Raw genomic sequence first — 17276 nt, forward strand, 5'->3', positions numbered from 1 at the left:
CCTTGACAAATAAATGGTCCTGGGGACTGCGGGATGCCTGAGCAGTGCTTCTAACACTTAGATCTTCCCCCGAGCACTGTAAACATTCTGGGCTGCCAGATTCTAAGATTTGCTCTGGAGGTGTGAGATGGAAGCCACCTTAAATAGCTGGAAGATAATCCTGGGGAAGAGATAGGCTTTGTCATTTTTGTGTTTACCAGGTGTGCTGCATTGAACCTTTAAAACCCTTCCAAGTAAAATAGGGTCTTTCCCCCCACACCCCTATGATTAAAATGCTGGCTGCTAATCGTTAGTCATAAAGAGAGCAGTTTCAGAAGATGGATCATTTCCTGATTAGTGGTTGTAAAGATTGCACATGGATGGTATTCCCAGTGTTGTGAAGTTATTTTATTGGTCAGGTCTGCTTCAGTGAAATCAACATGGCTAGCTTATTTTTGCAAAGACTTGTGACAACAAGTTCATAACTACACTCCCTGGGGAGCGCAGTTTACTTTTAAGATTTTGCTTCAGGCATCTCTCTGCAGCCTTGTGCTGTGAGTCTTTAAGATTCCAGATATGAAACTGGTTTGACATTAATTTCTAGCATGACAGCTTTTTAGATCTCCTCTTTGCCTAAGTCAGATGAAGTCTGCAGAGCTAGCAGCATTCTTTCTCTCTTTATTTGCTCCTTTCTCCATGTCTCCTGGTTCACAAAAAGAGAGTCATTATACCTAGGCAGTCATAAACATTGATTAGATTTGTATTTAACAAAATTAGACCATGTCAATTATTAGTGAAAACCAAACCAAGGGAACCTATAGTTATGGAGCATTGAGTTGAACAACTTGGAAAGGGCAAAGTTCTTCACATAAGGCACAGATAAAAGATCTTATCTGTGTATTCTTCTGTCCTTTGACTTAGTATTAGAATGTTCCTCCAAAGCCTCAGTTTTCAGGGTAATGCTTAGTAGTTCTCTTTTATGTTATACTTCAGATAATTTAGAAACACTTGTATTTCTAAATTTATTTCTATTTTATGCATTGTATATCTCTCCCTCTATATAATCTAGTATAGATTTAGATTGATAATTTTTAAAAAATTATTATTGTTTCTTCAGAAATGTAAAAATATCCTGGCCTAACACGATGTATTTACCAACTGGAAAGATTGTGTTAAATTTGGAATTGTACTTACTAAATTATGGAACTGTGTACTACTGTTCTAGTGCGTGATACTGCAGATAAAATTTCAAAGGAACTATGGAGAGAAAATTCTTGTAAAGGGTCATATTGCTCAGTGAAATTGCCTTTCTTTTGGATGTCCGTATGCTCTTTTGGTGTTTGAGGTGTGGGGGGAGGAGGTTTGCACAGGAAAGGTGTTGGGATTTATTGGCCCAGATAACTGAAGCCTCTAAAGGGCAGGGGAAGAGAATCCATGAGCTCCGGCGATGTCGAGGCATGATCTCTTTAGGAGTTCTATTTGGTTCTGCTTTTCTTTCATTGGTCTCATTTCTTGCCACAGAGAGGTTTTCTCCAAATGGCTCAAAAGAGAACAACTGGCTGCCCCAGGGTGGTGTTCTTCTGGCTTCCATTTGTCAAATCTCTCCAAAGGACTTTTGCTTGGGTCACCCCTTGGTCACGTAGGTGGACAGTGATTAGTCAGACCTGGGTCATCAGTAGGGGTCAGGGCAGGATACTGTGATCTGTAGTCCTAGCAGGACCACATGGGATGAGAGGTTTCTACACAGATAGAGACAGCAAATGTCTAACAACGTCTTGAATTGGCAGTTAAAATTTTTTTCTAATTGTGGTAAAATACACAACATAAAATTTACCATCTGGACCATTTTTAAGTTACAGTTTAGTAGTGTTAAGTACATTCACATCATTGTGCAACTTATCTCCAGAACGCTTTTCGTCTTGCAAAACTGAAACTCTATACCCATTAAACAACACCCCTCCACCCCATCCTTCCCTCCCCCAAGCCGTTCACAACCACCATTCTACTTTCTGTCTCTATGAATTTGACTACTCTATGTAGCTCATTTAAGTGGACTCATACAGTATTAATCCTTTTGTGATTGACTTACCTCACTTGGTGTAATGTTCTCAAGGTTCATCCACATGTAGTATATGTTAGAATTTCCTTTCTTTTTAAAACTGAATAATATTCTATTCAGTGTATGTACCACATTTTGTTTATCAGTTCATCGACGGACACTTGGGTTGCTTCCACCTTTTTGCTATTGTGAATAATGCTGCTATGAACGTAGACATACAAATATCTCTTTGAGATGCTGGTTTCAATTGTTTTGTGAACTGGCAGTTTTTTACACAACTCGTGTCAAACAGGTGAACTAAGTTCACCTTTTTCCATAAAAAACTGCCCTTTATCTTAACCTCCCTCTCATATCACCTTCACTAAGGTTACCTAAGCCATATTGTGGGGCTTATTTTTACTCATCTCTCCTGGACTGTTAGTCACCAAGTTTGATAGATTTTTAACTCTTGAATATCCTTTTAGTCCAAAAGCTTCCCTGAGTATGGTTTGTTCTCAAGGTGCTCTGTGAGTAAAGAATTTCATGGTCACATAAGTTTGGGAATCGCTTGATGTTGCTTAGTTTATCCTTTTCTTGGAGAACTAAAGTAAGAAACTATTGAATATTACTCAGTCACCTGTTTTCCAGATATATGACCATGGAGCTACCTTTTCACTTAACACATATGAAATTGAGAAAGAAATACTGTTCTCACTGCTGTTTGCCTTTTCGCTCCCACTCCTTACTGCCTTTCTGTAGGTTTCATCTCTGGCTTGGATTGTAGCCGAGTCTGAAATCGGGGGGGTTTAAATCTTTTTTGTCTTATTGATCCATTTGACAGTCAGTTGAAGCCTCCTTAGAATAAAACAACTTACACAGATACGTAAGATTACAAATCATTCACTGATTTGTTAGAGAAGAGCTGTCCTCTTGTTCATTCTCAGTTGCTGCAGCCTGGAAATATTGTATGGTGGGGAGTAGTATGGGCAGTGGAGTTTGGACAGTCTTTGTGGTCAGGTTCTTTAACTTTCTGTGTCTCAGTTTACTCATCTGTAAAACGAATATAATAATAGTACCTACTTCATAGGGTTTTATGAGAATTAGGCGAGTCCTTATATTCAAAGCACTTAGAACAGTGACTGGTATATATAAGTGCCCAATAAATGTTAGTTGCTATTTCTGTCCTCCCTTCCTCCCTCCGTGGTAGTATCATTTTTTATCATCTTAGTGCAAAAGATGATTTCCTGTGAAGTTCATTATTCAGTGATTTTGCATGCATTTCATAGTTAATACTCAACGAAGGAAAAAAATGCATCTGATAATGCTCCCAGTAATTAACTTTTTTGGAGCTCATTAATTTGGAAAATATAGATCATCCTTTTATTAGCGTAGAGCAGGGGTCCCCAGTCCCCAGGCCGCGGACCGATATTGGTCCTTGGCCTGTTAGGAACCGGGCCGCGCAGCAGGAGGTGAGCAGAGAGCAAGCGAAGCTTCATCTGCTGCTTCCCATCGCTCGCATTACCGCCTGAACCCACCCCCCCGCCAAGTCTGTAGAAAAATTGTCTTCCACAAAACCGGTCCCTGGTGCCAAAAAGGTTGGGGACTGCTGGTGTAGAGTGTTTGCTTTACTTAACAAACATTTATTCTTAAAACTTAGTAAACAATTTTAGAGGAAACACTGCAGAAGGAAGTGTGGTTATGAGTGAGTGACTGACTTAGAGGATTTTTATTTTTACTGAGACTTAAATATTTTTTCTTTGAGAGTTTCAGCAGGTAAAAGCATGAGTTTCAGTCATAGCCCTGTGACTTTGGACACGTGACCTAATGGCTTGCCATTTACTATGTACCACCATTTACTTATTTGCAGAAATGAGGCTGGTTATACTTAACTAGGGTTAATTTGAATATTAATGAGATAACATGCACAAAACTTTCCTGTGGTAGGTGATCTGTAAATGGTTTCACCTCTTCTCTCTTTCCAATGGAGGCAGAAGAGAATTCCTGTGTAATCTGTTGCTCAGCTCTGATGCTCCTCACTCTGTGGTGGCAAATTTGCCTCTTACCAAGGCTTTATTGGTAAGCATTTTAAACTTTTCATTATTATTATTGTTATTGGTGTTGTCATTGTTGATATTTTGTTTGACACGGGTACTATATTCACATGCTTCAGAAAGTAAACCAGTATAACTTAGTACAAATTGAAAAGGCTTCCTCCTGTTTTTGTCACTGTCAGCTTCCTTCCCTGCCCCCTTAAATAACCTCTTTTATGCATTTCTTGTGTCCAGATATGATTAAACACAAGTATATATTCTTCTCTATACAAAATGTAGCATACTCTGTATACTCTTCTGCACTTTGCTTTTTTCATTTTACAGTATATTCTCCTCTCTTTCTGTATTAGGACCTGGAATATTTCCTTATTCATGTGCGTGTGTGTACACGTATGTATGTACATATTTATTAGAGCTCCGGTGTGTTCTGTACCATGGTTTACTTAGCCAGTCTCCATATTCACGGATATATTATTTGTTTCCATGCTATTATTACTGCAAACAGTGCTTCTTTGTATAATCTCATATGTACAAGGTTGGATAAATTCCCAAGGTTGTTGGGTTAAAAGATAAGTGCGTTTATAATTTTTCAAAAATAATTTTTATCAAGATTGTAAATTGCTCTCCTCTGGGTTCATACCATTTTCCATACATTGGCATGTATTTTTTGCACTGCAGACAGCTCTCACGCCACCCTCCATACCATTTTTTGAGCTGCTGTCTTGGCAATGTGGAGGGAGTTGTACAAGTGGAGGAGATCCCATCTCATATTTCCTAAGTTGTAGTGGGCTGTTCAAGTCTAGTGTTTTCCAACCTGAGTAGTAGGACACAGAGTTATACTGTGATATGAGACTAGGCATTCTGCCCATCCTGATCTACTCTTATTCCTGTCTTGAGATCTGAGGGTGGAATAGCCGGTTGTATTGTGTGCCTGATTTACCAAGTAGGTCTGGGGGACAGTCACATGCTCTGTACATAAAATATTATTGGCTGCTGTCTCCTTTTTTGGAAGTTACTTTTAAGAAGTTATATTCACTATTTTTGCAAAAGTTATTCTTATTTATTGAAGATTTAGAATCCAGAGAAAAGAATAAAAGCCATTTGGAATCCCATAACCGTAGTCTGTATTTTGGTGAATATCCTCTCAATCTTGTGTGCACATGCCCAACATAAATTGTGTTTATACACTGCATGATGTTTTATAACCTTTCCTTTGTTTATTAGTGAAACATGAATATTGTTCCATCTTCGAATTATACATATATATAAACATGTATATATATACATAATTACATATATATACGTATATATATGTTATTATTTTCTTCAGTGTAGAATTCCGTGAGATGGCTTCACCGTGATTCTGTGTTCCTGGATGAATATTTAAGATTGTTTTGTTAGTCATTTTAAACAACTTTGTGATGAAGATCCTTGTAGCTAAATCTTGTATATCATTGTTATTTGCTTAGAATAAGTTGCTAGAAGTAGAAAGAACTTCTGGGTCAAAGGACATTTACAGATTGCTCTGAAGAACTCACGTGAGAGTACTTGCATTGTCACAATCAATTTGTGGATATTATAATTTTTAAAAATTTGCCAGTCTATTTGTAAAAAAAATGTTAAATCTCTATTTTACTTCATAGATATTTGGTTATTAGTATATTTAAACTTTTTTTTTCATGTTGAGAACTCATGTTTTCTTTGTGGATTGCCTTGTCAAGCCCTTTGTCCATTTTATTATTGGTGTGTTTGTGTTTTTCTTTTTTATTTTTTTAAAGCTATATGTTAAGAATATTAACTTTTTGTGATACATGGTACAAATATTTTTCTTCAGGTTGTTTGCTTATATATTTAGGGTCTTTTGATATAGAAGTTTTATATTTTCATGTACTCAAACCTATCAAACATTTCTTTTATGAAAAAAATTTATTTATTTTAGGCTGCATTGCTTCTTCACTGCTGCACGTGGGCTTTCTCCAGCTGTGGCGAGTGGGGGCTATTCTTCGTTGTGGTGCGCGGGCCTCTTATTGCGGTGGCCTCTCCTGTTGCGGAGCACAGACTCTAGGCACATGGGCTTCAGTAGTTGTGGCTCGTGGGCTCAGTAGTTGTGGCTAACGGGCTCCAGAGTGCAGGCTCAGTAGTTGTGGCCCACGGGCTCAGTTGCTCCGTGGCATGTGGGATCCTCCCGGACCAGGGCTCGAACCCTTGTCCCCTGCATTGGCAGGCAGATTGTTAACCACTGTGCCACCAGGGAAACCCCAAGATTTCTACTTTTGATGTCATGTTGGAGAGACCTTTTGACTTCCCTAATTATATAAACATTTATATCTATTTAGACTTAGTACTGGGTATATTTGATATTTTTAAATGATGGAACACATTTTAGTATGTGCTGTAAGATGAATGCTAGTTTTCTTAATATTTTTTCTAACTGGCTATCCAGTTGTCTCACCACAAAAAAGCTTATCATTCTTTCCACTGACTTGAAATCCATGTCTTTAAAAATTGTTCTGTTTTCTTAAACATACTTGAAAATTTATACTAAAACTCTATTAAAAGGACATTAGAGCTCTGGACTGTTTTCAGGCCGTTGGTGCCAGGGTGATATTAAGGAGGTAGCTTAACCCTGTCTTTGACTCGATTTCTTCTGTGAAGTCAGAATTGACCTTCAACCAGAGTTGTTAATGAGGATCTGATGAGATAATGGATATAAATCATGAAGTTCTGTATAGAGAATACGTGTTTATAATACTACTTAATTAGGATGGGGCCAGGTATTCCTGAGGCTCTAGAGCCACACTTAAACTAGTAACACAGCATAATAAAAGGTTACATTTTGTGTTTGGCATGTATTAAAAAAACCAACAAAAGAGCTTCTCTGGCATTTGAGTAATTTCCCTAATGGGAACAAATAGAACCCAATCACTGAAATAAAAAAAAATTTTTTTATCTTGATACGAATTAAATACAATAGTTAATTTCCTTAATGATTAAAGAGAAAGCAAATGTAATGCTACACTTTTCACATTATTATATTCTTCATTTGGTCTTTTTCTTTCTTTTTTAAAAAATTAAGACAGGTACTTTACTTTGAACATGAAAGTGGTATAAGCAACTGTATAGGCTCCATGTTATGTTTTTCTCCCATTTGCTCCCACCCCAAGATAAAATTTTGGGAGAAAAAATGTATTATATTTGGTTAATTATATTATCTACTATTACTTTTTCTAAGGCAGGCATGGCATTGACTGATATCTGGCTTAAGGTCTAAGAATCATATTCACATAGAGCATGCTAAGTAGTTGCATTTTGGGAAATGAAACTTTCATTTGGGTTACAGTTGAATGTGTGTGCAAATGAAGAGTTACTGAACCACTATTCTTGATTAATTAAAGAAGATGAATGTGATTTGTCTACATTTTCATAGTTCCTTCCATGTAAACAACAGTTTTGTTGTTCCTTTCACTGAAAAATATTCTGATGAAATAATCTTGCAAAGGAAAGATAATCTAGCTTTGAGTCTACACTAAAAATGCAAAAAGTAAACAATAGTCAATACTTAATTTTCTGCTCAGTTATGTTTAGGACCTTTACAAGTAGTGTAGTAGTCTCTAGAGAGCACCACGGTGCTGCCTGTGCCAAAAATTTCATGTACTCTCCTTGAGCATCAAGATGGTCCACCCTGGTTCTCCAGCAGACACAGTGTGAAGTGGTGATAAGTTCCTATAGGAAGTGTTAGCATGTCTTCTTTCCCCATGAAAGTCTGGGTTCACTATCCTCTTTATCTCTTATACCCAAATATCTGCTTCCCTCTAAGATATATAAAATTTTATTATTCAGATGTTCTTCATAAAACATCTTAATCTTTTCTTCTAGTTTGGTAGTTTATTTGCATGTGGTTATTCTGTTCATCCAGGAGTTATTTCTCTCTTTTTGGATTTTGTCTAATTCTGGATCATTCTCATATTTGTTAGCAACCTGTTTCCAGTAAAATACACTAAGCTGATATAGTGGCTCTAGGCTGACTGGACTTCAGTTGATTGAGTTTCCACTGGTCCATATACCATATATCCTCCATCTTCCCTGCCTCACCTGGAGAATTGCCCGCAAATCATGGGGGATGGGTGTGTGTGTGGAGGGGGGCACTGATGAGACACAGCTCTTCATTTGGTCTTTAGATTCAGACATTGCCAATAAACTTTTAGAGTCAGGTACGTGGATTCATATTGGGGATTTGATAGTCACTGACTTTGAGACCATAGGTAAGTCATTTCATGCCTCTGAGCTTTGGTTTCTTCATCTGTAAAATGAAGCGCCTTTTTAGGAGTTTGAATGTAAAATCACAGCTCTGAGGCCTCTTTCTAGCACCAATTTCTTGGAAAGGAGGCCAGTTGTTTTACATTCCAACCAAGGGAAATTTGAAATAACTGTTAATTTACTTTACTTAATTTTTTTTGTCTCTAAAATACAAGCCAAATGATTTTCATTTTTACCTTTCATGTCTGATTATTAAGAGAGTAATAAGATGATAAGCCTCAGTGAAGCAGATAAGCCTCAGATAAGTCAAATGAAAGAATTTCCAGTAATGTCATTGTGTTCTGTATTTAAAAATGTTTCAAAGATCAGATGAGAAATAAATGAAAAAGAAATGAAGGAAACGAGCAAAGATCAATAAAACTAAAAGCTGGTTCTTTAAGAAGATAAACAAAATTGATAAACCATTAGCCAGACTCATCAAGAAAAAAAGGGAGAAGACGCAAATCAATAGAATTAAAAATGAAAAAGGAGAAGTAACAACTGACACTGCAGAAATACAAAGGATCATGAGAGATTACTACAAGCAACTATATGCCAATGAAATGGACAACCTGGAAGAAATGGACAAATTCTTAGAAAAGCACAACCTTCCGAGAGAGAACCAGGAAGAAATAGAAAACATAAACAGACCAATCACAAGCACTGAAATTGAGACAGTGATTAAAAATCTTCCAACAAACAAAAGCCCAGGACCAGATGGCTTCACAGGTGAATTCTATCATACACTTAGAGAAGAGGGCTTCCCTGGTGGCACAGTGGTTGAGAGTCTGCCTGCTGATGCAGGGGACCACGGGTTTGTACCCTGGTCTGGGAAGATCCCACATGCCGCGGAGCGGCTGGGCCCGTGAGCCATGGCCGCTGAGCCTGTGCGTCCAGAGCCTGTGCTCCTCAGCGGGAGAGGCCATAACAGTGAGAGGCCCATGTACCACAAAAAAAAAAAAAAAAAAAAAAAAAATTAGAGAAGAGCTAACACCTATCCTTCTCAAACTCTTCCAAAATATAGCAGAGGGAGGAACACTCCCAAACTCATTCTATGAGACCACTATCACCCTGATACCAAAACCAGACAAAGATGTCACAAAGAAACAAAACTACAGGCCAGTATCACTGATGAACATAGATGCAAAAATCCTCAACAAAATACTAGCTAACAGAATCCAACAGCACATTAAAAGGATCATACACCATAATCAAGTGGGGTTTATCCCAGAAATGCCAGCATCCTTCAATATACGGAAATCAGTCAGTGTGATACACCATGTTAACAAATTGAATAAAAACCATATGATCAATTCAGTGGATGTAGAAAAAGCTTTCAACAAAATTCAACACCCATTTATGATAAAAATCCTCCAGAAACTAGGCATAGCAGGAACTTTTCTCAATGTCATAAAGGCCATATATGACAAACCCACAGCCAACATTGTCCTCAGTGGTGAAAAACTGAAACCATTTCCCCTAAGATCAGGAGCAAGACAAGGTTGCCCACTCTCACCACTATTACTCAACACTGTTTTGGAACTTTTAGCCACAGCAATCAGAGAAGAAAAAGAAATAATAAAAGGAATCCAAATCAGAAAAGAAAAAGTAAAGCTGTCACTGTTTACAGATGATATGATACTATACATAGAGAATCCTAAAGATGCTATCAGAAAACTACTAGAGCTAATCAATGAATATGGTAGAGTAGCAGGATACAGAATTAATGCACAGAAATCTCTTGCATTCCTTTACACTAATGATGAAAAATCTGAAAGAAATTAAGGAAACACTCCCATTTACCATTGCAACAAAAAGAATAAAATACCTAGGAATAATAAACCTACCTAAGGAGACAAAAGACTGTATGCAGAAAATTATAAGACCCTGATGAAAGAAATTAGAGATGATACAAACAGATGGAGAGATATACTGTGTTTTTGGATTGGAAGAATCAACATTGTGAAAATGACTCTACTACCCAAAGCAATCTATAGATTCAGTGCAATCCCTATCAAACTACCACTGGCATTTTTCACAGAACTAGAACAAAAAATTTCACCATTTGTGTGGAAACACAAAAGGCCCCGAATGGCCAAAGCAATCGAGAAAGAAAAACGGAGCTGGAGGAATCAGGCTCCCTGACTTCAGACTATACTACAAAGCTACAGTAACCAAGACAGTATGGTACTGGCACAAAAACAGAAATATAGATCAATGGAACAGGATAGAAAGCCCAGAGATAAACCCACGCACATATGGTCACCTTCACCTTATTTTGGATAAAGGAGGCAAGAATATACAGTGGGGAAAAGACAGCCTCTTCAATAAGTGGTGCTGGGAAAACTGGAGAGCCTGATGTAAAAGAATGAAATTAGAACACTCCCTAACACCATACACAAAAATAAACTCAAAATGGATTAAAGACCTAAATGTAAGGCCAGACACTATAAAACTCTCAGAGGAAAACATAGGCAGAGCACTCTGTGACATAAATCATAGCAAGATCCTTTTTGACCCACCTTCTAGAGAAAGGGAAATAAAAACAAAAATAAACAAATGGGACCTAATGAAACTTAAAAGCTTTTGCACAGCAAAGGCAACCATAAACAAAATGAAAACACAACCCTCAGAATAGGAGAAAATATTTTGCAAATGAAGCAACTGACAAAGGATTAATCTCCAAAATTTATAAGCAGCTCATGCAGCTCAATATCAAAAGAACAAACCACCCAATCCAAAAATGGGCAGAAGACCTAAATAGACATTTCTCCAAAGAAGATATACAGATTGCCAACAAACAAGAAAAGATGCTCAGTGTCACTAATCATTAGAGAAATGCAAATCAAAACTACAGTGAATTATTACCTCACACCAGAGTGGCCATGATCAAACAATCTCCAAACGATAAATGCTGGAGAGGGTGTGGAGAAAAGGGAACACTCTTACACTGTTGGTGGGAATGTAAATTGATACAGCCACTATGGAGAACAGTATGGAGGTTCCTTAAAAAACTAAAAATAGAGCTATCATATGACCCAGCAATCCCACTACTGGGCATATACCCTGAGAAAACCATTATTCAAAAAGAGTCATGTACCACAATGTTCACTTCAGCTCTGTTTACAATAGCCGGGACATGGAAGCAACCTAAGTGTCCATCAACAGATGACTGGATAAAGAAGATGTGGCACATATATACAATGGAATATTACTCAGCCGTAAAAAGAAAAGAAATTGAGTTATTTGTAGTGAGGTGGATGGACCTGGAGTCTGTCATACAGAGTGAAGTAAGTCATAAGTCAGAAAGAGAAAACAAATACTTTATGCTAACACATATATGTGGAATCTAAAATCAAAAAATGGTTCTGAAGAACTTAGGGGCAGGACGGGGATAAAGACGCAGGCCTACTAGAGAATGGACTTGAGGACACAGGGAGGGGGGAAGGGTAAGTTGGGACAAAGTGAAAGAGTGGCGTGGACATGTATACGCTACCAAATGCAAAATCGATAGCTAGTGAGAAGCAGCTACATAGCACAGGGAGATCAGCTCGGTGCTTTGTGACCACTTGGAGGGGTGGGATAGGGACGGTGGGAGGGAGGGAGACACAACAGGGAGGAGATATGGGCATATATGTATATGTATAGCTGATTCACTTTGTTATAAAGCAGAAACTAATTCACCATTGTATAGCAATTTTACTCCAATAAAAATGTTAAACAATAAAAAATGTTTCCACAGGCTTCCCTGGTGACGCAGTGGTTGAGAAACCCCCCTGCCGATGCAGGGGACACGGGTTCGTGCCCTGGTCTGGGAAGATTACACATGCCACAGAGCGGCTGGGCCCGTGAGCCATGGCCACTGAGCCTGCTCGTCCGGAGCCTGTGCTCCTGCAACAGGAGAGGCCACAACAGTGAGAGGCCTGCGTACCGCCCCCGCAAAAAAAATTTTTTTTTTCAAATATGGATACTAGTTACAGTAAATCCTTGATTCTTTTGAACTCTTAGGGGTGAATCATTTTGGGATAACCACGTTTTCCAGATGAGTGAGAATTTTTTGTTACAATCACCATATTTTAAAAACTTTAACTACTTTGATGAGAAAGTTTGAAAATGTATTTGCTGTATTCCTTTGCGCTGAGTTAACTGAATACAATTTATTTTTCTTTATTTATCAGGTTCAGTTATGAACAGAACATGTTAAGTACTGTGCTCGTAGCATGTTTTCAAGTACAAAGCCCTGGGTTTAAATTTAATTTTTATCAATTATTGACTCTGTTGCCTTGAAACAGTAAATCCTTCTTAACCTCACTTTCCTAATTTTTAAAGAAATTGAGATTGAAAAGCTTGATATAAGATCTTCCCTAAAGTATTATTGTGATAGGGATGTCTTCCAGGGTCTATTGAGTTGTGTATATATACAACACACACAGTGTATTTGTTTCATACTAACTAGCTTTGGACTAGAATTCTTGCTGTGTTTTCTATAGTTTTTCTGTCACTTTCCCTTTTTTCACTTCTTGAAGCCATCAGGGTGCCTCTAGGGCCTCTTCTCATAGGATTTATAGACTTCTTGGCATCTAGTCATTCTTATTTTATACACAACTCTAAGTGAAAAGGCCTGGCAATATGTAATGTTCATGAATATTTGTGTGAAATTTCTGCAGCATTTCTTTTTGTTGAACTCAAATTTTATGTGTGTTCCAAAACAATGCAGCTTAGCACCCTTAAAGCATAAAGAGTATACTTGCATACTGGTCTTTATTTAGAAAGGAATAGTATGGAGCCACCCAGTAGTGAGACACATAGTCTAAGTTGTTTTTCTTTTATTTCCTGACCCCCTTTTATTGACTTGTGTGGCATGCATACACTAGTGGTATAATACATCTGAGTTTCACAGTACAGATTGAAACCTTGTGATTTTCTGTGAGGTGTTTTTGTTTTGTTATGGTTTTTTTTTTTAATTTTTAATTTAATTTAATTTTATTTTTTTATACAGCAGGTTCTTGTTAGTTATCCATTTTATACATATTAGTCTATATAAGTCAATCCCAATCTCCCAATTCATCACACCACCACTTTGTTTTAAGCCTTTTTTTGGGGATTATATCCTTGACCATGACCTTATGGATTTCACATCTACTATGTGCCCAACCATATGAGTTGGATGGAATTATTCCCAGTTAAAGATGAGGAAACCAAGATTTGGAGAAATTAAGTAACTTTTTCATTTTAAATATGAGTAACTCTTGTCTGACTGCAAAGCTCATGCTTTTACCCGTAAACCATGCTATTTGTTAGCTCTGAACTAGTAACTCCAAATTTCTGCAAACTTTGAAGCTCTTGTGAACTTGGGGTGAAATTGGGATGGGGTAGATGTTTGTACTTATTCCCTTTTCCTGTGTAATGAGCAGTAAGCTACCATTTGCTGTGCCCACCTGCATGGTCACTGTTAGAGGTTTGTGAGGTGCTCATATATGTATACATTCATGCAGAGAGCTATTGCTCACAGGATCATCTGGCATCCTCCTGCCTCTAGAAAAGAGGGTCCATGGCAGCCAGAGCAGTGAGCCATGGAACAAGGGTATCTTTAGGGCAAAATATGTTATCACCTTTCAGATAGTGATCTAAACACATGTGAGCCAACAGAGTCCCTATGAAAAGAATGCTGACTGGATCTTCAGCTTAGTTCAATTAATTTAATTATTAAATAAATATTCAGTTCATTATAACATTAAATAAGAATGCCAGGGGAGGGCACGTGCCCATGATTCTGTTCTGGAGTGCTAGGAAGGATGTCCTGAGATAGTATAGTCCTGCCATCTACTTCTGCCCCATCACATCCTTGTGTAGACATAAAATATTATGAAGAGAGACTCCATGAGGAATTGTTAGTTTTTCAGTTTCTCTTGCAGTGAACTCTTAATTTTAGCTGAGAAACATGCAAGTATATGGTCTGGGTTGAGAAAGAGTTTACTTACTAGTTTCATTTAGAGCTAATACTGTTTGGGGCTTTATCAATGGTTCTGGTGTCGAGAGAAGTAGAAAAGATAAATAGTTCTGGTGTTGAGGGAAGTAGAGCAATAAAATCAGGCTGGAACATGGCCATTAAGCCCAAACTAATCAGAACATCTGTGTGCCTTCATATAAGGCTGATTGATTATTTTGGCCCAAGGCTTCACTTACTTCATGTAATAACATGGAATCAAGGGTTCAAACATGTACAAGTGCTTTTGGATAATTTTTTCTAACTAGGCTTAGTGTATAGGCCACAGAAAGGTTGTGCTGCTATCCCATTATTAGTGACTGGGCCAGTAGTTGAAAAGAGCCTTTCTGTTATTAATGGAAAAACAGACATAAAATCACACAGTGCATCTAAAAATTTTGATTAAAGTTGTTCTTTACTAAAGGGCCATTTCTAAGTCTTTGTATAATTGAACTTAATTTTTTAAAAATTTTGAAATAATTATAGATTGGCAGGAAGTTGCAAATTTAGTACAGAGAGAGCCTGTGTTGTTTAGTTGAACTTTAACGTAAGTGATGTGCTTTTCTCTTTAATTTTTAAAGGTTTTAGACTTATGGAGAAACTTTCTAAGATGAAAGACACTCAGTGTTGGGTCTCTGAAACTTGTGAACTAGTTTTCTGAATAACTTCAGGCACAATGAGAATAATGGCTGAAATCCAGATGGCTATGGTCACAACTGTGTCTGTATCAGAAACATAAAGTGGTTCCCTGGAAGCCAGAAACACCATTAGCAGGAGAAAAATGCTGTGGAGTTCTCTGGTCACTCCAGCTTGAGCCTCTTGAGCCTTTAAGCTTCCTGTAAGTGCTTGGGGTTTTGCAAATAGTACTAGTAGTTCTGGAGCTACAGTTGTCAAAGTAACAGGTGATGGCTGGAAGCCAGCTTGGCAGCCAGTCAGCTCCCCAAATAGCCGAGGTTGCTCATCCTTCACAAGGTCCTGCAGACCAAACTGGGTGGGGAGGATCAGCCCCACACAGGTATTTGATTACCCCCCTCCCCCCACCTTTTTTAAAAACATCTTTATTGGAGTATAATTGCTTTACAATGGTGTGTTAGTTTCTGCTTTACAACAAAGTGAATCAGTTATACATATACATATGTTCCCATATCTCTTCCCTCTTACATCTCCCTCCCTCCACCCTCCCTATCCCACCCCTCTAGGTGGTCACAAACCACCTAGCTGATCTCCCTGTGCCATGCAGCTACTTCCCACTAGCTATCTATTTTACATTTGGTAGTGTATATATGTCCATGCCACTCTCACTTTGTCACAGCTTATCCTTCCCCCTCCCCATATCCTCAAGTCCATGCTCTAGTAGGTCTGTGTTTTATTCCCGTCCTACCCCTAGTCTCTTCATGACATTTTTTTTCTTAGATTCCATATATATGTGTTAGCATACGGTATTTGTTTTTCTCCTTCTGACTTCACTCTGTATGACAGACTCCAGGTCCATCCACCTCACTACAAATAACTCAGTTTCATTTCTTTTTATGGCTGAGTAATATTCCATTGTATATATGTGCTACATCTTTATCCATTAATCTGTTGATGGACACTTAGGTTGCTTCCATGTCCTGGCTATTGTAAATAGAGCTGCAATGAACATTTTGGTACATGACTCTTTTTGAATTATGGTTTTCTCAGGGTATATATGCCCAGTAGTGGGATTGCTGGGTCGTATGGTAGTTCTATTTGTAGTTTTTTAAGGAACCTCCATACTGTTCTCCATAGTGGCTGTGTCTATTTACATTCCCACCAGCAGTGCAAGAGTGTTCCTTTTCTCCACACCCTCTCCAGCATTTATTGTTTCTAGATTTTTTTGATGATGGCCATTCTGACCGGTATGAGATGATATTTCATTGTAGTTTTGATTTGCATTTCTCTAATGATTAATGATGTTGAGCATTCTTTCATGTGTTTGTTGGCAATCTGTATATCTTCTTTGGAGAAATGTCTATTTAGGTCATCTGCCCATTTTTGGATTGGGTTGTTTGTTTTTTTGTTATTGAGCTGCATGAGTTGCTTATAAATTTTGGAGATTAATCCTTTGTCAGTTGCTTCATTTGCAATTATTTTCTTCCATTCTGAGGGTTGTCTTTTGGTCTTGTTTATGCCCAACTTTTTTTAAAAACAGTCATTTGAAGGATTTTCTATAAAAGGCCTGAGCTGCTTCAGGGACTCAGGATGAGTTAAAAATGCATGGCTTTATGTTCTTATTCATACCTATTTGATTTAACCGTATGAAATTGCCATTCTTGTAAGTTTTAAAAAAAAGTCAAATGTTGGAGGTTTTATTCAGGTAAACCTAATTTTTTGTGATGTCACACTGAAAATTCTTATGGTTGTGGAATAACATGTTTCCAGGGGACACATTGTCTCGACCTCCTCCAGAAATACAGCATTAACTGTTTGTAAGCTTAACTGACTTAATCCTCTTAACAATCATGAAGTAGGTCCTAGTATTTTCCCTGCTTTTAAGATCACCACTAGTGAGTAGTGGAGCTGGGTTCATACCCAGGCAGTTTAGTCATGAAGCTGTACTGCTGCTCAGCACTTCTATTTGGCTCCACCTCCCCAGACATACTTGTGAAAGTCCTGGGCGTCTGGGCAGCTGATGGGCAAGTACATAGGTGCCTCTTTTTGACTTCATGGGTAAAAAGAGCTTAGTCTTACACAGTACAAGAGATTTTGAGACTTAACAAGGATACTTTTGCAGTCTTTAGGCCTCTGGAGTTGAGAGTAGGGGTAGAGACTTGTTGGCTGTAATAAAGAAAGTATAGATGATTATTGTTTGGGGAGAGGAGCGCTAATGTTTGTTTGGTAGAATCCATTCCAGACTTGAAATCCTGTAGTTCTCTAATAAACCCCTGCCTCTCCTCTGTGTTGC

At 38.0% G+C, this 17276-nt stretch overlaps 1 protein-coding gene across 17 annotated transcripts in view; it reads left to right on the plus strand.

The window, feature by feature from the left end:
• JAK1 (Janus kinase 1) overlaps positions 1-17276 on the plus strand; it is a 251537-nt gene that overhangs the window by 122648 nt on the left and 111613 nt on the right. For 3 of the 17 annotated variants that reach the window (XM_067006621.1, XM_067006617.1, XM_067006635.1), the window contains one exon: positions 4005-4093. The exons of 12 other annotated variants lie outside the window; for them this stretch is intronic. The gene's annotated coding sequence lies outside the window, so the exon portion shown is untranslated. The remainder of the gene's footprint in view (positions 1-4004; positions 4094-17276) is intronic. 2 more of the 17 variants (XM_067006597.1, XM_067006630.1) reach the window with 1 other exon arrangement.

Source organism: Kogia breviceps, chromosome 1 (genome assembly GCF_026419965.1).
Source record: "Kogia breviceps isolate mKogBre1 chromosome 1, mKogBre1 haplotype 1, whole genome shotgun sequence".
Classification (NCBI taxonomy): Eukaryota; Metazoa; Chordata; class Mammalia; order Artiodactyla; family Physeteridae; genus Kogia; species Kogia breviceps.